Source organism: Camelus ferus, chromosome 5, assembly GCF_009834535.1.
Source record: "Camelus ferus isolate YT-003-E chromosome 5, BCGSAC_Cfer_1.0, whole genome shotgun sequence".
NCBI lineage: Eukaryota > Metazoa > Chordata > Mammalia > Artiodactyla > Camelidae > Camelus > Camelus ferus.
Window position 1 is genome coordinate 14110899 of NC_045700.1, and position 19388 is coordinate 14130286.

The following is a 19388-nucleotide window of genomic DNA, read 5'->3' on the forward strand; positions in this document are numbered from 1 at the left end:
AACAGATACAAACTATTATACATAAAAGAGATAAGCAACAAGGATTTACTGTATCACACAGGGAACTATATTCAACATCTTGAAATAGCCCATAATGGAAAGTAAGCTGAAAAAAAATATATATATATATACTTTCAGTCACTTTGAAAGTCACACAAAGTGAGTCACTTTGCTGTACACCTGAGACTAGCATAATATTATAAATCAACTATATTTCAATTTAAACAAGACTAAATAAATAAATACTTCTCTCAGAGGGTACAAAATGTGGAGAGACCACTAGATGTAGGAACAAAAAGTTAAAATAGAGTTGATTAGAGGCTATAAAAGAGGCACGTACAAAATACTACAGGAGTACAGAGCCAGAAGCCAGGAAGGCAGCCTTTCATATTCCATATGATTTAATCCAACTCGATGTAACAAATCATCACTGAGATCCTGCTTTCTGCTCAGCATTAAAGGGTCCAGTGGACCTTTCAGAGTGTAACCTTTGAACTCTGTCCTTTGGTACTTCATACCGTAGTTCAGAAGACAAGATTTACAGGAAAAACAATATTTAACAAATATTTATTGAATGCCTATTATGTGCCAAGAACTATACAAGGTAGACCATACATAGTCCTTTCCAGAGCTAACATACATAGTGGATGTTAATAAGTAAGAAATTAATCTACTAAAGGATTAATGCCACCCATTGATAAGGTGCCAAGAGGTAACAGAGAGGGTAAGTGCCGTGGGAGGTCATGGAGGAAAGAGGAAAGCATCCATCCCAGTCAGGTTGCCCTCAAACTCATCCTGAAGACCCAGGCAGTCCTCTCTAAATGTACTGAGTGTGAAAGAAGTCCTTTTGGTTTTTGTACATAATATAATTTAATATCTCTACTTTTCACTGAGACTATAAGTAATGCAATGGCCCCAATCTACCAAGGTAATGTATTTCACTTGTGATACACAAACCATTCATTTTATCAAATTTCACTGTGAACTCTGCTCATAGATGCTCACCACTTCACCATTTGACTGAAGGTGACTTTTTTTGATCAGATGTAGAATCACGTGAATTGATTAGGCTTAAGGAATACATTAAATACCAATCCCAAAGGAGAGTTCATAACAAAAGGCATCAAATATTACAGCTATTAAATATGACTCAAGATAATGGAGCTGACATGAGAGTATGGATCTTGATGTAATGCCTTTAATTTTCCTAAACAGAAGACATTTTTTATGATAACATGACGGAGCAGAGTACATTATGCCAGCCACGAGAATTCCAAGAAACTGTCACCCTGAAAAGAAATCTTCCACAGGGCATAGGGCTAAGAAATATTCTCCAATTTCACTAGCATTATTTATTTTTGACTTTGGGATTCTTGGAAATACTATCTTATTTACATGTCTGGTAATAGAATTCAGGAGACAGGTCATCTTTCCTTTCCTTTCTATCCACCATGCTGAACATGCCTCATGTCACCTTAAGCCCGCCTCATCCCCAGACTCTCTACATCTAGGAATAAAGAGGCGAGATACTTGAAACAGATCTGTGCACACAGCAGGGCTCCCCTACTTGTCTGCGACCCTGACAATTATTAACCTCTCTTAGCATCAACTTCTTGAACAATAACATGAGGACGATAGTATGGTCCATGAAGGATTATTATGAGAATGTCACTAAGTAGGTAATAACCACAAAGCATCTGGGAATCAATAAACAAAGTTATATAATTATTGTAACAGGAAGAATGAAGCAATTCTTTAAGTGAAGATAAAGGCATTGAATTTTGAGGGAACAACAGTCACTAACAGTCCTCAACTTTAAAGCCAATAGTTTAACTTTCTCAAATACAAAGGAGATCAGGTAAATGTATACAAGAGCTCTTCTAAAAAAAAAAAAAAAAATACAAACAAGTCCACTTAATCAAAAGATGATTTAAGAAGTTGTAATTTGTTTAATAGTCCATTCAGAAGTCCATAAAGCAGTGTCTACAGAGATCTGAGAGAAAGATAGGGGATTTAAGAATATCCTACCCAACTTCTTTTGTCTGGAAACATAAAGACAACAGATGTTCCTAAGCACACAAGAACTCAGAGAATGTAAGTCCTAGAAGCAAATATAGAGGTAAGATTACATAACTGTGGGAATTATGGTAACTGAGCAGACTACGATTGTTATAAATCTTGAAATTGTAAAAATATTAATATAACAATGGAAAACTGGGAAGAAAGGCCAAAAAAGGTGAAAAAATGTGAAAGTGTTCATTTTTCCATTTTTCACAGTAAAGAGTTAATTGGTAGAGTATAAAATTTAAACATAAAGTTTTCAAAAATATAATCATTGCAATTCTTACTGGGTTTCACATTCTTTTGTTTTAATAGAGAGAGATCTTGCAGTATTTAAGATAAATATATCTCTAGTGGTTAAAAAAATACTTATCTGAGTATTATATAAACAATCCTTATATTTATTTGTGCAATCCTTTCCGTTGGATTTCTTTTTCTTTTTCTTAAACACAGAGAGAGAATAAATATAATAATTTAATAAAAAAAGATATCCTGTTTAATAAATTTTACTCATATCGATCACGTATTCAACTGTATATTTACCTGTCTTCACCTTTATATTTAGAGTATTGTCTAGAAAGCTATTCATCTGATGTTAATGATGGTTATTTCTCTGTAGCAGGATTTTAAGTAATGTTTTAACTTTCTTTGTTATACTTGTCATTGTTTAAATTTTAAACAATGTGTCATTGTGAAAAAAAAAACCGGTAGTTATTTTTCTTCAAAAAATATCTTAAAAGTGGTTTCTTTTGGGAGTAGAACTTGGCTAGAGAATAGTTACTTTTTATATAATTCATTTAGTACCATTTGGAGTGTGTGTCTGTGTGCGTGCTCATGCAAAAAATTACTGATGTGTATTCTTTTATACAAAGTAAAAAGGAAGTAAGGAAGGAAAGAAGAGAGGGAGGGACAGATGGAGGAAGGAAAGAAGGGGAAAATATATTATACACAGTACAGTAATAAATTAATTTCTAATTTGTCTCACGTCCAAGGAGATATACATAATCTTAGAAGCACGGGAAATTCAGAGACTGTATCAGATACCTCTTATGGACCACTTTAGATTCTCCTCACCTCACTGATACCTGGGCTCCACTACTTCACAGAGGCACAGCCTTCATCACCTTGCTTCTTGCCCCTCCTGCCTCCCATCCCGTTTCTCTATTAAAATCTGTGATGACAGAACCACACCTAGTCTCCACATACACAATCCAAAATTGTGGAGAAATTAACTCCCTGTGGGGTACATTTTGACAAGTGGGATACAGAAGCCAGCAGATCAATTTTTTCTTCTTTCTCTCCAGGAGATGATCCTAAGACCTAGTTTCTTCTACGGAATTAAGCAGTCAGTTGCATTCAATGATTGTTATCTCCCCAAGGCATCCTAGAAAATGCTGACTCTCCTGCTCTGTCTCACTCCTTTATCTTTCATGCCCACCCTGCGGGATTAAACTCTCTAATAAAATGATAGACCTATTCACTCGATAATCATTTTCTTAGGGCTCTATTTTCTAGACAAACCAAGTAGGACAGAAATTCTATTTCTCTACATAATAATGTGAAAAATCTAACTCCACTAAAAGGTGGCAATGCACATTACAGAACATTTTTGAAAGATTTATTTCCCCCTTTAGGGGTTTGGACAAAGAACTAATGTCCCTCCTTGGGCAATGAGTATTTTGTGCATTGAGAGTGTGCACACACATCTGATAGAAAAGTTACATTTAGAAATTGGAGTCATAAAGAGACGTTCTGCATCTTACTCGCATGAGAATGCTTAAGCAGCCTGGGGTTGTGAAATTTGTCACACCCCTCCCATCTGGCTTGGGGTACCTCAGTTTCATCTCCGCTCCTCTCCCTTCTACTCCATCAGACTTGGAGTTCCAAAAGTGATAACCAATTGTCCTGGAAGAGTCTCCTCTCACCAACCTGCACCTTTATTCAACCTGTGTTCCAAAGGATTATGATGGGGGAATTAACTTGGAAGAGTGTTTTGAGTGAAGATCCTGGGGAGAATGACTTCAAGGGTAAGAAATGGGAGAGTTCAAAATGTGGATGGAGGCTCAGAAGAGAAAGCCTGTGACCAAAAAATTGGTTTTGCCAAAAAAAAAAAAAAAATTAAAGTGCATTTTGGAGAAGATCACTTTGTCTGAATCATGTGTATTATCTAGGGCATTTATAAAGCACACTAATGTCTTCAATACTGTAATATGAACTAGTTTTACAGTTATCCAGCAGGGAGAAATGTGACAAGGGAATGTCATATAAAACAGGAAAGTTTTGTGGTGAAGGAGGAAAAAATGTAGAAGATCATGAGCATTGACCCTGGGATGAAAGCCCACAGTTTTCCCAGTTGGAAATATCTGGAGAGAATGAAAGGCTGAGACTAGAGCTAAAAGTGAGGACTAGAAGATTTCATAAAAATTGACATAAGAGAAATTTTGTCACATCATATTTGGAAACTTTGCCTAATTCTGCTTTGGCTGCAAACAAATCCCAAATTGTGAATAGTTAAATTAAGAGCTATAAACCATTTTTTCAAAGAAAATCTTTTTTTTTTTTTTTGTACAAGGATTCACATAGAGCTACCACATATGTTTGTACAGGTTGTACATTGCAGGACACATAGCAATCTATGTGAATAGTGCCCCCCAGGAGATGTATACGGCCAGTCCCTACACTGTATGATGCAGCTGCCCTGCACTTAACAACTGAAACGCATCTAAAATTTGGGACTTTTTTCCTTATTTATTTCAAAGCATTTTATTTATAAACTTCTTTTAAACAGACAATGGATCTATTCTAACAGTAATACACATCATTCAGTGGAAGCACCTCGATTCTAGGGTTCATCTTTATTACCTTCTGCCCTGACTCTATACTACTTGAGATTCTTGACCTCCACATTGATTTTATGCTCTGTAGGATGTGGTTCTAAGGAGGATCTGCTGTCAGACTAGTAATTATTATAACTATTATTATAGCTCATGCTCCTTAAAGACAGGTTCTAGATAGGATTCATAGTTCCATAATCTACATTGTCTTATACATTGTAGGTACTCAGAGTATTAATTGAACGTGTGGTGAGAGGAATTAAATCTCCAATTTCCTTTGTGTCTTCCTTCCACAGCAACTGAGAAGGGATAATACCCAAAAGCAATATGTGAGCATCAACTCAAAATTTTCCTAAATAATAAAGTTTCTTCTTTCACCAATATTGCTTAAAGCAGCTGAAGAACTAAATGAGGTTTCTGAAATGAAGCTGAAGAGAATGTCTGGCAAACTAGTTCCTACTTTCTTAATCAGCAAGCCACAGTCTCATGGGCTGGTGCTGCCCTGAAGACCAAAGTTCTGATTGCATGCATTGGAGAAGCTAGTAACTGTGTCTGTGGGCATGGGGAAATGGTGAGAGAGAATCTGTGTGGGGTATCTTAGCCTGATTGCTGGGAGATGTCTCCAGGGGTGGGACCTAATTCCAGAAAGCTGCTCTTCCTCATATACCTCCTCTCAGAGTTGTGATGGATGCCTGTTATTTAAACTCTTGAAATGTGAGGAGAAAGTATCTAAAATGAGCATGATGAAATGCAGCCTTATTCAATTAGAAAGATGAAGCGTGATTTAGCCAGGCAGGATATAATTACATGGCTGGAGCATTTCCAGGATGTTGTGGATGGCACCCCAGCTGACTCTAGAAGAAATTCACTCAGACTGAACCTGGGCAGATGGTGTTTGTCATCCTCCTCCTCACAAGTGCTGCAGACCCCCATCTTACGGTGACCCTAACACTCCACACAGTCTCAGCTAATGCCCAAATGCCATTGCTATCACCTTGGCACATTTATTAAGCCATATCCACAAAACACAAAAATGCTGAACTCACACTCTTTTTTGACCTGCTGTGAGTAGGAATCAGACTGAGTGAGTAAATATGAAGACATATTGGAATCTATAAAAATCTATGTAAAATTTAAGTATTAGTTATTAATGTTAAAATTTTGTTCCTGTTAGTTGCTCTTACATAGATCAGATATATTCAGAATCCTCATTGAAAACATAAAAAGAGCTATATATTATAGACACAGCAATTTACTCTTCTTCAGAGAAAAGTTATGTCATAATTCTATCAATGTAAATCATTTTGCATTATTTTAAATAGGGTGATTATAAACTTAATTCATCGTAAAATTTATGTTTAAATGCCAAATACTTCAAATTTAAATCAGAATATTATTTATTTGGGGAAAAAGGACTCAAAAGACTTGATAGATTTGAGAGCAGCAGATATGAAATGAGAGTAACTGAGGTGTCAACTAAGGAGCAAACAAGGGGAACATGATGTTTGTAGGTTGACCAGTATTCCCAGGTGGGTCTCAAGAGCCTGTCCTGCAAAGGACACTGAACTGTGTAGAATCCCACTGACACATTTGAGACAAGTTTTACCCGGTCTTCCTTGTGCAACAACTCTTCTCACTCCTTTTGGAGATTAGACTTCCAACTTCTTTCGTCTACTTAGAATTTTGATCCCTGGCTCCCTTATACTCATTTCACGTATTATTTCTTTTAAGTTTACCCTAGTAATTCTCAAACTTCAGCTGCATCAGAATTACCTGGAGAACCTATTAAACCAGACTGCAGGACCACAGGGGTTTCTTTTTCAACAGGTCTGGGGAGATAGTAGGGAAAAGTTAAAAAAAAAAATCACTTGCTAGCAAACTCCCATTGACACTGCTGCTGCTGGTTCAGGACTCACACTTTCAGAACCACTGAGCTCCATTTTACTGGTTGTGGTGCTTAGGTTAGCACTAATTCTAACAGCCCTATAAGGTTAGATATTTTTAATCCCCAATTTATTAATGAAGAAACTGAGACTCATAAAAGTGTAATAGCTTACTTAAGGGCACACACCTAATTGGGATAAGCTAGGCGTCTCCTACACCAGTCTATGTTCTTTTAACTATGTCGTTTTTAGTTTCATTTGGAGTTCCCAAACTTAAGCCAGATCCTAACTATAATAGACTAAGAACCATCTATAAGAAGAGAGAGGAATCCTTATTATTTTTATGTCCCAACTTCTTAGCCCAGGAAGCTGCCTCAGTTTGTGGGTGAGAATACTGCCAGCTGCCGCTGCTTAAAACACATCTCCCTGGCACTGATGTCCCCTTCATCAGATTAGCCGTGTGACAAGCAATGAAAGAGAGCTATGCCAATCCCTCTCAGCACCTGCAACTCATTGTGGAACCAAACAGCTCAAGTCCAAGCGTTCCATTCAGAGAATACTATAAACAGACGATGCCTAATTTCTCAGGGGTCCCTAAGGCCCATATTCAACCTCCATTAAGAAAAATGAAGATTTATGCAAAAGCTGTCTAATGTTTTCCATATGGGAGAACACAGACCAAAAAAGAAATTCAGCTGCAGTCAGTAATAAGGTAGCCTTTGCCTTCCCAGACCGCAGAATTTTGGGGAGAGCATTGACCATTATTTGCATATGGAAGAAAACTCATAAAAGTTGTATTGCAATAAAAATCTACCTCAAAATTCTAGGAGATGTTTTAAACTATCCATAACCAAAGACAATCTTCATAACCCATAGTTATATATACTACATTAACGTAGCTGACCCTTTGAGTGAAGGCGTTAGAAATATTGGTATCACCTGCCATCCCCTAGCCAGCGTCGAGCAATTGCAAACTTCATTCTGTCCCAGCTGGAGCAAGTTAATCCCAAACACTTGTACTCAAGAAACTCTAGATCCCTGGGCTAAGGTTCACTAATGTAGTGTGATTGGTGAAACTTATCCAGTGAGAGAAATATTCAATCAGCATCTCTCAATTACAGAAGGTAGTGTTTACCGACATGATACACTCCTAAATGGCTTAGAGAATGTTTGCTCTGGATGTCGAATTTAGCATGCTTAATGTATCTGTGTCAAAATTGTGTGGCAGGTGACTCCTATCAAACTTATTACCCAGAGGAAGGGAGTTGCATAGAGGCAGAAAATTAGACATCTACTACAGACATCTTCAGTACACAAGGAGGAACTGATCTTGTTCCTAGCTGAGGACAGATGTAACCCTGCCATGCCAGCCACCCTCGAGGAACCCTGCCCAGAGAACCTCTAGTGATTCCTTTATTTCCATTGAGAGAGGATTGCCCACCCTCACTTATACCTAAAGAACCTCAATAGAAAGGACCTTGACTGCCCTCAAAGGAAGACTGTCCTCAATGGAAACAACCCAGCCTGCCAGGCTCATCCTCCACCCGACTAGTGAGAAAGAAACTCCTCCTAAACTTAATATTCTTCCCTTCAGACATGCCAGTTACCAGATGATCTACAAAGATGCTGGGGAAACTCACACCTACTTAAGGGTTGCTAAGTCTAGAGACATTGGATTAATGAGAAGACAAAGGGAGATTTAAAAAACTGCAGTGAGACTCCATCTTGAAAGATGGAAATCAGAGACAAACCATCAGAATAATGTAGCTGACCCAATTAATATGTCATATACCAGCTCAAACTGCTGCAGCCTCTGAATGCCCCTTTGCATGGGCATGAGATAGCAGATACTTATGGAGCTCAGATCAGTCAAGGTGAGCAGTATACCTCATATATGTCTGTCTAAGAAAGGGCAGTACAGAATATCATCTTGAAGTCACAGGAAATCACTCTTTGGTGAACAATCATATTCTAATCTAGATTCTAAATAAAGCTCCATTTGAGAGGAGGGTGTAGAGAGATTTAGGATGAACACAGTGCCCTTAGCAGTGTGGGAAATTTTAATGTTCAAAAACTGGGATAAAATCAGATATTCTGTTTTTTGAGTGTCCAAAAGTTGAAGCTACCAGACCCATGAAAGAAAAGTGAAGAAAAAGATGTTTGATGTTCAAGGACCCCAAATCTAAGGTAGAAAGAAAAGCCTGATTCACAGACTTAATCCACAATTATGTGGTTGACTTGGAACCAGGCTTCAGTGGCTGCAATGTGACCAGAAGTATCAAAGCAGAGGTTGTGCTGATCCAGGCACAATTACACAAGCCATCTGCTTTTCCAATGCTATTTCTCCCCTTTGTGGTTGGTCCTAGAGATAATGCTCTGAAAATGTCCTGTTCACTGAATAAGGTACATTCTGGCTAAGTCAGGCCCTAACCAAGGCTCTGGCCAAGGTGGGCTTTATCAGGCCAACAGCAGGACATAAGTATTCTACAGCACTGGGCAGCTCAAGAAAAGGTAACTGGCAGGTGTTGAATAGATATTTACTGGATGAATTATTTAAATCAAAGAGCCCAGGCAAAGGCACAAGGCAGATGCTCAACGGATATCTGTTGGGTGAATGGTAGTATTCAACAGTCAGTGGAATATGCAAGTAGGTAGTAGATATTGGGAATAATAAGACTGGAGGCTGAAGAAGGCACTACTAAAGAATTTATACTTTGTCCTAAGGATAGATGGGAGCCAGTGAATGGTATTCAGATGAGGTGTGAAATAATCCTATTTAAAGTGTTGAAAGATTGTTCTGGCTACTAGGAAATACATGAGCATAAAGGCAGGGGAAAATGCTGTAAAACGATTGCAATGATTGAGACTTGAGAAAAGGGAAGCAAGAGCAGGAATGGATCTTCTGTGATTAGATGGCAACTGATTCCTATAGTAAACTTGGGTTCTTAACTCAAAAGACTATTTCCTGAAAGTTTCAGTCTCTTCCTTCAGCAAATGCAGGGCTAACTGATCATGAGCCTCCACCAGTGTCACAGGCCCACATCAGGCTTTGTGTCACATGGGCCCCATTGATCACAGATTTATTGGCAATGGAAATGAATCTTAATTTAGTGACTATTCTGGAAACTGGGGGAAAGGAGAGAACGTTAACTAAGAAATGCCAATGTTTAGACTTCTTATTGAGTCCTTGGCTAAGGACAGACCTTCCCTGACTTTGCATTTCCCCACCCACCATAACCTAGTGAAATAAGTGACTCATTTAAGGCTCAGTTGTTGACTCAGAGTCTGCTTCATTCCCTAGCATCTGCTATAACCCCACCAGTATTGAAGCTCAATCAGCCAGGAAGAAGAAAATGCAATGTAATTGCAAATGTCATTTACAGCCTACAACATAGCTGCTTTAGTGGAAGCCCTAGTACCTAGGAAAACAAATTTCTCTCACCAATCCACTCATAGTCGTATAAAGAAGCCCTTAATATTCTTTCTTCTGTACCTCCTATCCCTGTCCTCCTTCCTTAGATAGTCCACATCCCTGTTCTGTTTTTATAATAATAATATTTATCCTTTAAGACCCAAGTGAAGTTTACTCTCAAATATGCCCTCCTCCAGACTGAGGGATGGCTCCCTCTGAATTTCTGCTGACTACCTCTTGGTACCTACTGAAAGAGAGAGCAAGTGTGAGATACTGAACAGGGAAATCATAGTTTTCAGAGTCATTTTCTGTTGGAGAGACAGTTAAGTAATCATGATGGGGTAGACAGAAAAATGCCCCCAACTAAAGATGCCCATATCTCAGTCCCCAGAACCTATGACCATGTATGTCACATGGCAAGAGGGAATGAGGTTGCAGGTGGAGTTAGGATTGCTAATAAACTGACCTTAAAATAAAGAGATTATCTTCGATTACTCAAATGGGCCCAGCATAATCACAAGGGTCCTTTAAAATGGAAGAGAGAGGCAGAAGAGGAGGTGAGAGCCAGAGAGAGATTTGAAGATGCTGCAGTGCTGGATTAGAAGAAGGGGCCATGAGCTAATGCATAAAAACAGCATATAGAAACTGACAAAGTCAAGGAGACAGTCTACCCCAGAGCCTTCAAAGAATGCAGCCCTGCTGACATCTTCATTTTAGTCCAGTGAGACCTATTCTGGACTTCTGTCCTTCAGTACCTTAAGTTAATAAATTTGTGTTGTTTTAAGCCACTCAGTTTGTGAAAATTTGTTACAGTAGCAAAAGGAAACTAATATATGTGATATCCAGTTTAATGCCTAACACCATTTAACTCAATTATTTTTCTAAAATAAAAAGTGAGTGTATATTGAGTAAACTATCACAAACCATTATTTTTTATACTTAGTGTTATCATACATAAATATGGCTGCATATTCTAAGTCAGTGAGAACTAGGGAAATGGAACAAACTGCACAGTTCTAGACCAATGAACATTAGCAAATCACACTGTCTCTGCTCTCGGCCAAAGAGAACTCTACTTTGCTCTCCCCAGTGAGTTTATTTTGCAGCATGTTATTCCGCCCACTGAGACCTCTTTTTACCGTTTACTTTATGCAATATACAACAGTTTTGACCCATAATGGTTTACAATGGTATACAAGTAATGGCACCAGGTCAGCCACACGTGTATGTACACACACACACACACACACACACACACACACAAAATGTCCCACTGGGGACTCTTTCAGGAAGTACTTTCTAGAAAATAGTCCAGAGAACTGATGCTAAGGAGTAGCAAGGAGAGGGGGTTTGGTGATACATTGACATTATGAAAACTATCAAAAATGCATCCATGACTTAGAAGAATTGACTATACATTTAATAGGTGAAAGAAAATATATCTAAAACACATTATTGTTTCAGAGAATTTGAAAAGAACAAAAAAACAAAAACAATTGCCCTTGTAAACTACTGAGAATGTAGTCCTTAAGGATTACACTATGAGAACCCATATAACAGAGAGGCTCAAGTCACTCTTCCAGGAAGACACCTCCAGGGCTGAGAATACCACTGGTAGGAGAGCGTAAGGAGTGCAGTGGTAAGTAGAGAGAAACCGGGCAATCCTGGAGCAGGGAAATGGGTTACTTAGCCAACCCAGAGGATGAGAGATGGCTTCCCAAAGGAGGAAAGGGTCAGCTGAATCTTGCAGAAGAGTAGGATGGGCCAGGCAGGGAAATACTAATAATCACACAGACAGAACACAATATATGAAGGTGTGAAGATAAGACCCTTTGATACTTTGAATATGCTGATTTTTACCGTTATTTGTATTTTGTAGCGTCACCTCAGTTCTCCCCAACTAAATTATTGCTGCAAAATCCATGCCGTTTACCCTTTTACAATGGTAAAACATGCTGAACATTTTGAGAGAAGAAATTGGGAAATTATTAGCTGATATTTGACCCGGTTTTCCATGATCTGACCCCGCTTTCGCTTTGGTGGCATTGCTGCCACTTCCCACTTCCCACTTTATGCTCCAGCAGCACCGCAAGGCAATGGTACCCTCTAGAAACGTCTTGTTATTTTGTGATTCTGTCTCTGCGCTTGCTGTTTCCTGTCTCGGGAATTTTCTTTCCTCTTTCCTCCCCCTTGTCTGCTGAGTGAGCCCCTATCCTTCCTTCAAAAGGAAGTTCACACCTGATCTGAGATGCCCTCTCCCTATTGCACTTTCTTTGTTCCTTTAACATGCAACCCTGCTTTTCATGTTGACAGCATTGCAGTATATTTCCTTTTATGTGGCCTCCCACCTCTGACTAGATTGGGACTCTTTTAGTTGGAGAACTGTTTGATGCAACATTATACCCTCAATACATGACATAGTCCCTAGCATTTAATTTGTTTGTTATTAATTATTATTTAGTTTGGTATTATTTAATAATTACTCAATAAATATCTTTGGAAGCTTTGCTATGTCCTAGGCACCAATCTAGGATGACATGAACTAAATAGACAAGGGCAGAGCTTACATATTAGTAGAGAAATAAAAAACAGCAAGAACCATTATAAATAACAACTTCAGATAGTGATGCACACTATGAAGAACAAAACAGGTATGATTATGTGTTGGCTGAACTGTATTATTGAATTCATGAGAAATTTCAACATGTAATTTGGCACTGAATTTCAGATGTCAAACTATAATTCTATATAAGCAACCCTTATTCATACCTCTATTCACTTCAAATTATTTAATTTCCAGAGAAAAATAAATATAGGACAACAATTTCAAACTAGAAAGAGTCTCGAATCATTCTTCCTTGTCTACCTGCTTGCCTCTGGTAAGACGAAAACAAAAGTGAAAAGTTAAGACAAATATGACACCAAAATGTTACATTACACAAACTAAATAGGCAATCAAGCAAAGAAAAGCTCAGGGATTAGTCGGTGAATGGAATAGTCATCAGCAGGTATTCATCTAGTGGGACAACTTAAATAGCTTTTAAGAAATTACCTTGAAAAAGATCTTGATTTAACAATGTCAAGAGAAACCTAGTCCTTCTTCAAATGCTCTTCTGAGGCATTCTAATATGCTGGTAGAAAAAAAAACAAGAACAAACTAAAGCATTAAAGGGAAATAGAGGAATATACTGGGAGCTTGCATTTTCAATATGGCCATTGTTTATGTCTACAGAAGCCTTATGGTGAACAGGAGACACCTTCCTAATATCTTCCATGGTGGTCTCATAAAGGATGCACTCTTTCTCTTTCAATGAAGAAGAGGTGGATCAGAAGTCAAGAGATACTAGTTCTTGTTGACACTGTCACTAACCAGCTATGTGGTCTTGGGTGAGTCACTTGACTTGAAACCTGTGTGGACCTCAGTTTCACCATTTGTAAACTGCCACCAGAAAATAATCTTTCCTTATCTAAGTGCCTGTGATTCTAAGACACTAAAAACTTGGTTTAAGGTAGAATGTTATCCCTGTCTGTTCAGGATAGAGTCAAATTCCAGGACTCTGATTTGCATATAACCTGTAGGCAAGGATTCCCAGGTTACTGAAGATTACCAATCAAGCTGTCTTGGACCAGTATGACCATCTTATTTGTGCACAGTAAAAGATCCAAAACTCAATGTCTCTTTATCTCAATGAGAATACAGGCAGTCCTCACTCTGTACCATAGTCCAGGACCCTAAAAGTGATTGTGAAGCTGATACTGTGCAAAGTGATCTTTAGTATGTAACAGTGAAAATTGTCATTGTTCTTCAGTCCTTGAAAAATTTTGTCAAAGATATTAAAAGCCTTATTACTTCCAGGTATAAATGTGTCAAGTGGTCAAAAATAGTAAAACTAGTATATATCTAGTACACTGTAATTTAAAACTATAGAGACATTGAGAATTAAAGCATTTTATTTCTTTGTAAAAAAAACTTATCAAGAGATATTTGAACAGTGCTTCCAGTCTTCCCATCATGTAACCTACAATTTGGAGTGGGCTTCTTTTCTATATCTTGGCAATTGTCATATACCCTTCAAAGTTTGGATAAGATTCTAACATTTTACCTTTTGAATTTTCAATATTATGAAATATCTCTGAGAGTTCCTTTCATTTGAAGTCTTTACTGGCATTACTTTCTCCAGGACATTTTCATCCTTTTTATCACAACCACTTTAGGTCAATAAGTTTACCTTCACTCAGTTTCCCTGGCTTCATAAGTGGTCTCTCAAATGATGGCAGTGACAACCATCCTCAGGTCAGCTCTTTGATCTATAACTCCACTTGTGTTCAATTTGAATCTCTCTTCCAGAATGATCCCTTTTTTCTTTAATGTACTTTCATCTTTGTTGGCCACTCTCTCTTTTGATTATCCATTTTTGTAAAATGGGATGTTAATTCATCAAGGGAGAGGAGACAAGGATGCAACACAACTATATGCATTGCTGTCTGTGCACAAACTAAATAATAGATGTGCAGGGACCAATCACCACAGACTTTGAAGGAGGTGAATAACTGGCCACTGACCATGATGTGCATCTGTCATATGCTTAGTGATTTGTGCTACCAGCAAAGTTTATTCCATGTGCAATTATTCACAGTTAATATGGTAGTTACTGTGGTAACTGAAATGTGAACAACATTTTCAAGACTGATTTTACTCAACAGTTGTGGAAACTGTAATCCATGTATATCAGAACTGTGAAAAGCAAGACCTTTACAGTCAAGAATAGTGGGTTTTTTTTTTCTTTCCTCTTACCAATCTAGATAGGGTCATCTCAAGAATTCTTTCTCTTTTTGGGGGGTGCTATCTTAAAGGGGATTGTTTCTTTACTTTCTTTTCCTGGTGATTCATCATTAGTGTAAAGAAATGCAATTGCATCCAAAGTAATAAAATACCTGGGAATAAATCTAACCAAGGAGATGAAAGACTTATACATGGATAACTATAAAACATTGATGAAGGAGATTAAAGAAGACTTTAAAAAATGGAAAGATATCCCATGCTCCTGGATTGGAAGAATCAATATTGTTAAAATGGTCATACTGCTCAAGGCAATCTACAGATTTAATGCAATCCCTATCAAAGCACCCAAGACATATTTCACAGAACTAGAACAAATCATAATAAAATTTATATGGAACCACAAAAGACCTAGAATTGCCAAAGCATTACTGAAGAAAAAGAAAGAGGCTGGAGGAATAACTCTCCCAGACTTCAGACAATACTATAGAGCTACAGTCATCAAGACAGCATGGTATTGGTACAAAAACAGACATATGAACCAATGGAACAGAATAGAGAGCCCAGAAATAAACCCACAAACTTTTGGTCAACTAATCTTTGACAAAGGAGACAAGAATATACAATGGAATAAAGACAGTCTCTTCAGCAAATAGAGTTAGGAAAACTGGACAGCAGCATGTAAATAACTGAAGCTAGAACACTCCCTTACACCACACACAAAAATAAACTCAAAATGGATCAAAGACTTAAACATAAGACAAGATACATTAAACCTCCTAGAAGAAAACATAGGCAAAATATTATCTCACATACATCTCAAAAATGTTCTACTAGGGCAGTCTACCCAAGCAATAGAAATAAAAGCAAGAATAAACAAATGGGACCTAATGAAACTTACAAGCTTCTGCACAGCAAAAGAAACCATAAGTAAAACAAAAGACAACCTACAGAATGGGAGAAAATTTTGCAAATGAAACTGACAAAGGCTTGATCTCCAGAATATATAAGCAGCTCACATGACTTAATAAGAAAAAAACAAACAACCCAATCCAAAAATGGGCAGAAGACCTAAATAAGCAATTCTCCAAGGAAGAAATACAAATGATCAACAGAACATGAAAAAATGCTCAATATCACTATTATCAGAGAAATGCAAATCAAAACTATGACGAGGTATGACCTCACACGAGACAGAATGGCCATCATTCAAAAGTCCTACAAATGGCAAATGCTGGAGAGGCTGTGGAGAAAAGGGAACCCTCCTACACTGCTGGTGGGAATGCAGTTTGGTACAGCCACTGTGGAAAACAGTATGGAGAGTCCTCAAAAGACTAGGAATAGACTTACCATATGACCCAGGAATCCCACTCCTGGGCATATATCCAGAAGGAACCCTACTTCAAAAAGACACCTGCACCCAAATGTTCACAGCAGCACTATTTACAATAGCCAAGACACGGAAGCAGCCTAAATGTCCATCGAGAGATGACTGGGTAAAGAAGATGTGGTATATTTATACAATGGAATACTATTCAGCCATAAAAACTGACAACATAACACCATTTGCAGCAACATGGATGTTCCTGGAGAATGTCATTCTAAGTGAAGTAAGCCAGAAAGAGAAAGAAAAATACCATATGAGATCGCTCATATGTGGAATCTAAAAAAAAAACAAAAACAAAAACATAAATACAAAACACAGACATAGAATACAAACTTGTGGTTGCCAGGGGGGTGGAGGATGGGAAGGGACAGATTGGGAGCTTGAAATTTGTAGATTTTGACAGGTATATGTAGAATAGATAAACTAGATTATACTGTATAGCACAGGGAAATATATACAAGATCTTGTGGTAGCTCACAGTGGAAAAGAATGCAACAATGAATATATGTATGTTCATGTGTAAGTGAAAAATTGTGCTCTACACTGGAAATTGACACAACATTGTAAATGACTATAACTCAATTTAAAAAATGTTTAAAAAAAGAATTCCTTCATTTATACATCTGTCTTATTATTTTTAATCATCTCTTTCCCCCCCCAACACTTTAAAGTTACCACAGAAAAATCTCTCTTCCAATTCTCATCTCCTCTTTTCCCTCACATTCTGCCAAACTAAAACAAGAACAAGAAATTATTTTGATCATATCTTATAAAAATAAAAGTAGAAGTAGAGAAATACCTGAGTCAAAGAAAAGTTATGTGATAACTATAAAAATAAGAAGTGTCTTTGACCTCTAAGCTCCTTGAAGATGTTCCTAAGTCCTTTTAGAATTCCTAAAACATGTACATCTATTTCCCAATTTCGTTTTAAATAAATTTACTCTTCTCAAAATCCAACACTGAAGATTTTTATATGTTTCAAATACACAATATTTCAGCTACTCTATGAACTCAGTGAATTCTTGTGGACAGGCCAGGGGACCTCATTGTTATTTATAACAATGTTATATTCACTAAATGTCAAAATTCAAGTTAAAAATGAGCTTTCAGAGTACAACCTATCAGAAAGTGGAGGACTTCTCTAAAATCACAATAGCAAGAGGGTATTTCTCTGCAGCAACAAGTTATATATTCCTCTGAGACACAAATAAGACCACATTTAATTTTACTGATTCTTTACATTTTAATTTTCCCTTTTCTCCCTTTAAAACTTTTTTTTTCCTCTCACTGTGATTTAGCTGAAGATGACAGCCTGTTTGCTCATCCCTGCATGTATAACCTCCTCTCCAAACTTTAGAAGGACATATTCCATACAGGAAAGAATCACTAGAAAAACTTTCAAAATGTTTATGAATCATATTTTAAATTTCCATTAAAAGCATATAATTTTGGCACGTGATTACATGGTGTCCTGGGAGAATAATTCTGTCCATATTGCCTATTTGAATATGCATTTGAGCGATCTATGAATTTGAGTGATAATGATATCTGAAGGCATCTCAGGCAAGGCATCTAAAGTCAAATTTCCAATTGGTTAATAGAGACTAGGATTCAAGAAGGCAGCCAGCAAACCTCCAGATCTTCAATTTTCTGAATCACTGAGTTCCCAGCCAACCTCATAATGATTCCAATCTGTCCTAATGATAACATGGGAAGAGGGGAAGTCCCAAACCATCATGAATCTAGAAAAATCCAGAAGAATGAAAGTAATCAGAGATTCTCCTAGGGCATTGAATTTGAGAAGAAGCGTGAGAAGAAAGAAATGTTACATCATGATTAGAGATGGGACAATTCTGGCTGGGAGGGGGGATATGTGAGTTAGAATAGAGCTAAGTAGGGGGAGTTTAATGAGTACTAGTAGGATCTCTCAGGTAGGATGGTTTCCCACTCCAGTGCTAAGACAAGACAAAAAGAACCACGCCAGTTTCACAGATTTAGAATAGCAACCATTCTGATTAGAAATAAGAATGTTAAAGTACTACCTGAACAAGCAGAATTAAACTCTGATGCTGGGGTTATGCGATCATTATCTTTTCAACACTAAATTTATCTGTCAGGTTTTAGACAGCTCTGGGAATTGGTGATGTGATCTCACCAAAGGATACCAGAGATCTCTAGGTGAATACCACCATGACCAAAACAGAACAGAAATCAGAGATACCCCTATTATTGTGCAAGGGAAGAGATGTGCTTTGAACTACTCTAGCTCCAGTCCCTGTGCTCACTCTCCCTTCCACTCTTCAACTATGCCCAGCCTAGACTGGAACCAGACCAATAACTCAAAGAAAATAATATTAAATTCTAAGCCACCAATCAATGATCTAACTACATTCCTCTCCAAGTCTACTTATCCCCCTTTTTTTTAAATTGCTAGTATGCTCACAAAAGGTTCCAAATTTGTACTTTATTTTCTCCTGAATTATTCATCATCTTTTTCTAGTATAGCTGGACTGTAACACATTAGAATTATATTTTTAATTCTTTCTCCTTATTTCCCATTTCCTCCAGGGAAAGGTGTTTCTCTTTAGCCTCTGAGCACACCTGCCAAGAAGAGCCTTCAGTGGTAAGAATAATCGTTTAATATGCTCTTCTAGAGAGAAACTTCAATTCCCCAGAAAATAAAATTCTACATCATAAGAAGCTACAGAGGACAGTGAAATCAGTTTGAACCAATTCCTAAAGCAAGAAGGGAAAAATGCCTTCACTAACTTGTTTTCATTCTTTATTTAATATTTATTACTAGATGCTAGTTTGAGGCACTCACATTCCATCTGGCAGTCAGTATACGAAGTTAGGGCATCAAATCCAGTGAGAACATCCATACTTTTTTATCTGTGATATTTGTTTAAATTGGTTCTGTTTCTGCATCTGGTGGCATGCTCTATTGGCAAGGGCAAGGACAATGATCACACTCATAAAATGCTAAGAATGCCCTTCAGTTCTTCCCCTCAATTCCCCTTCTTTATATATA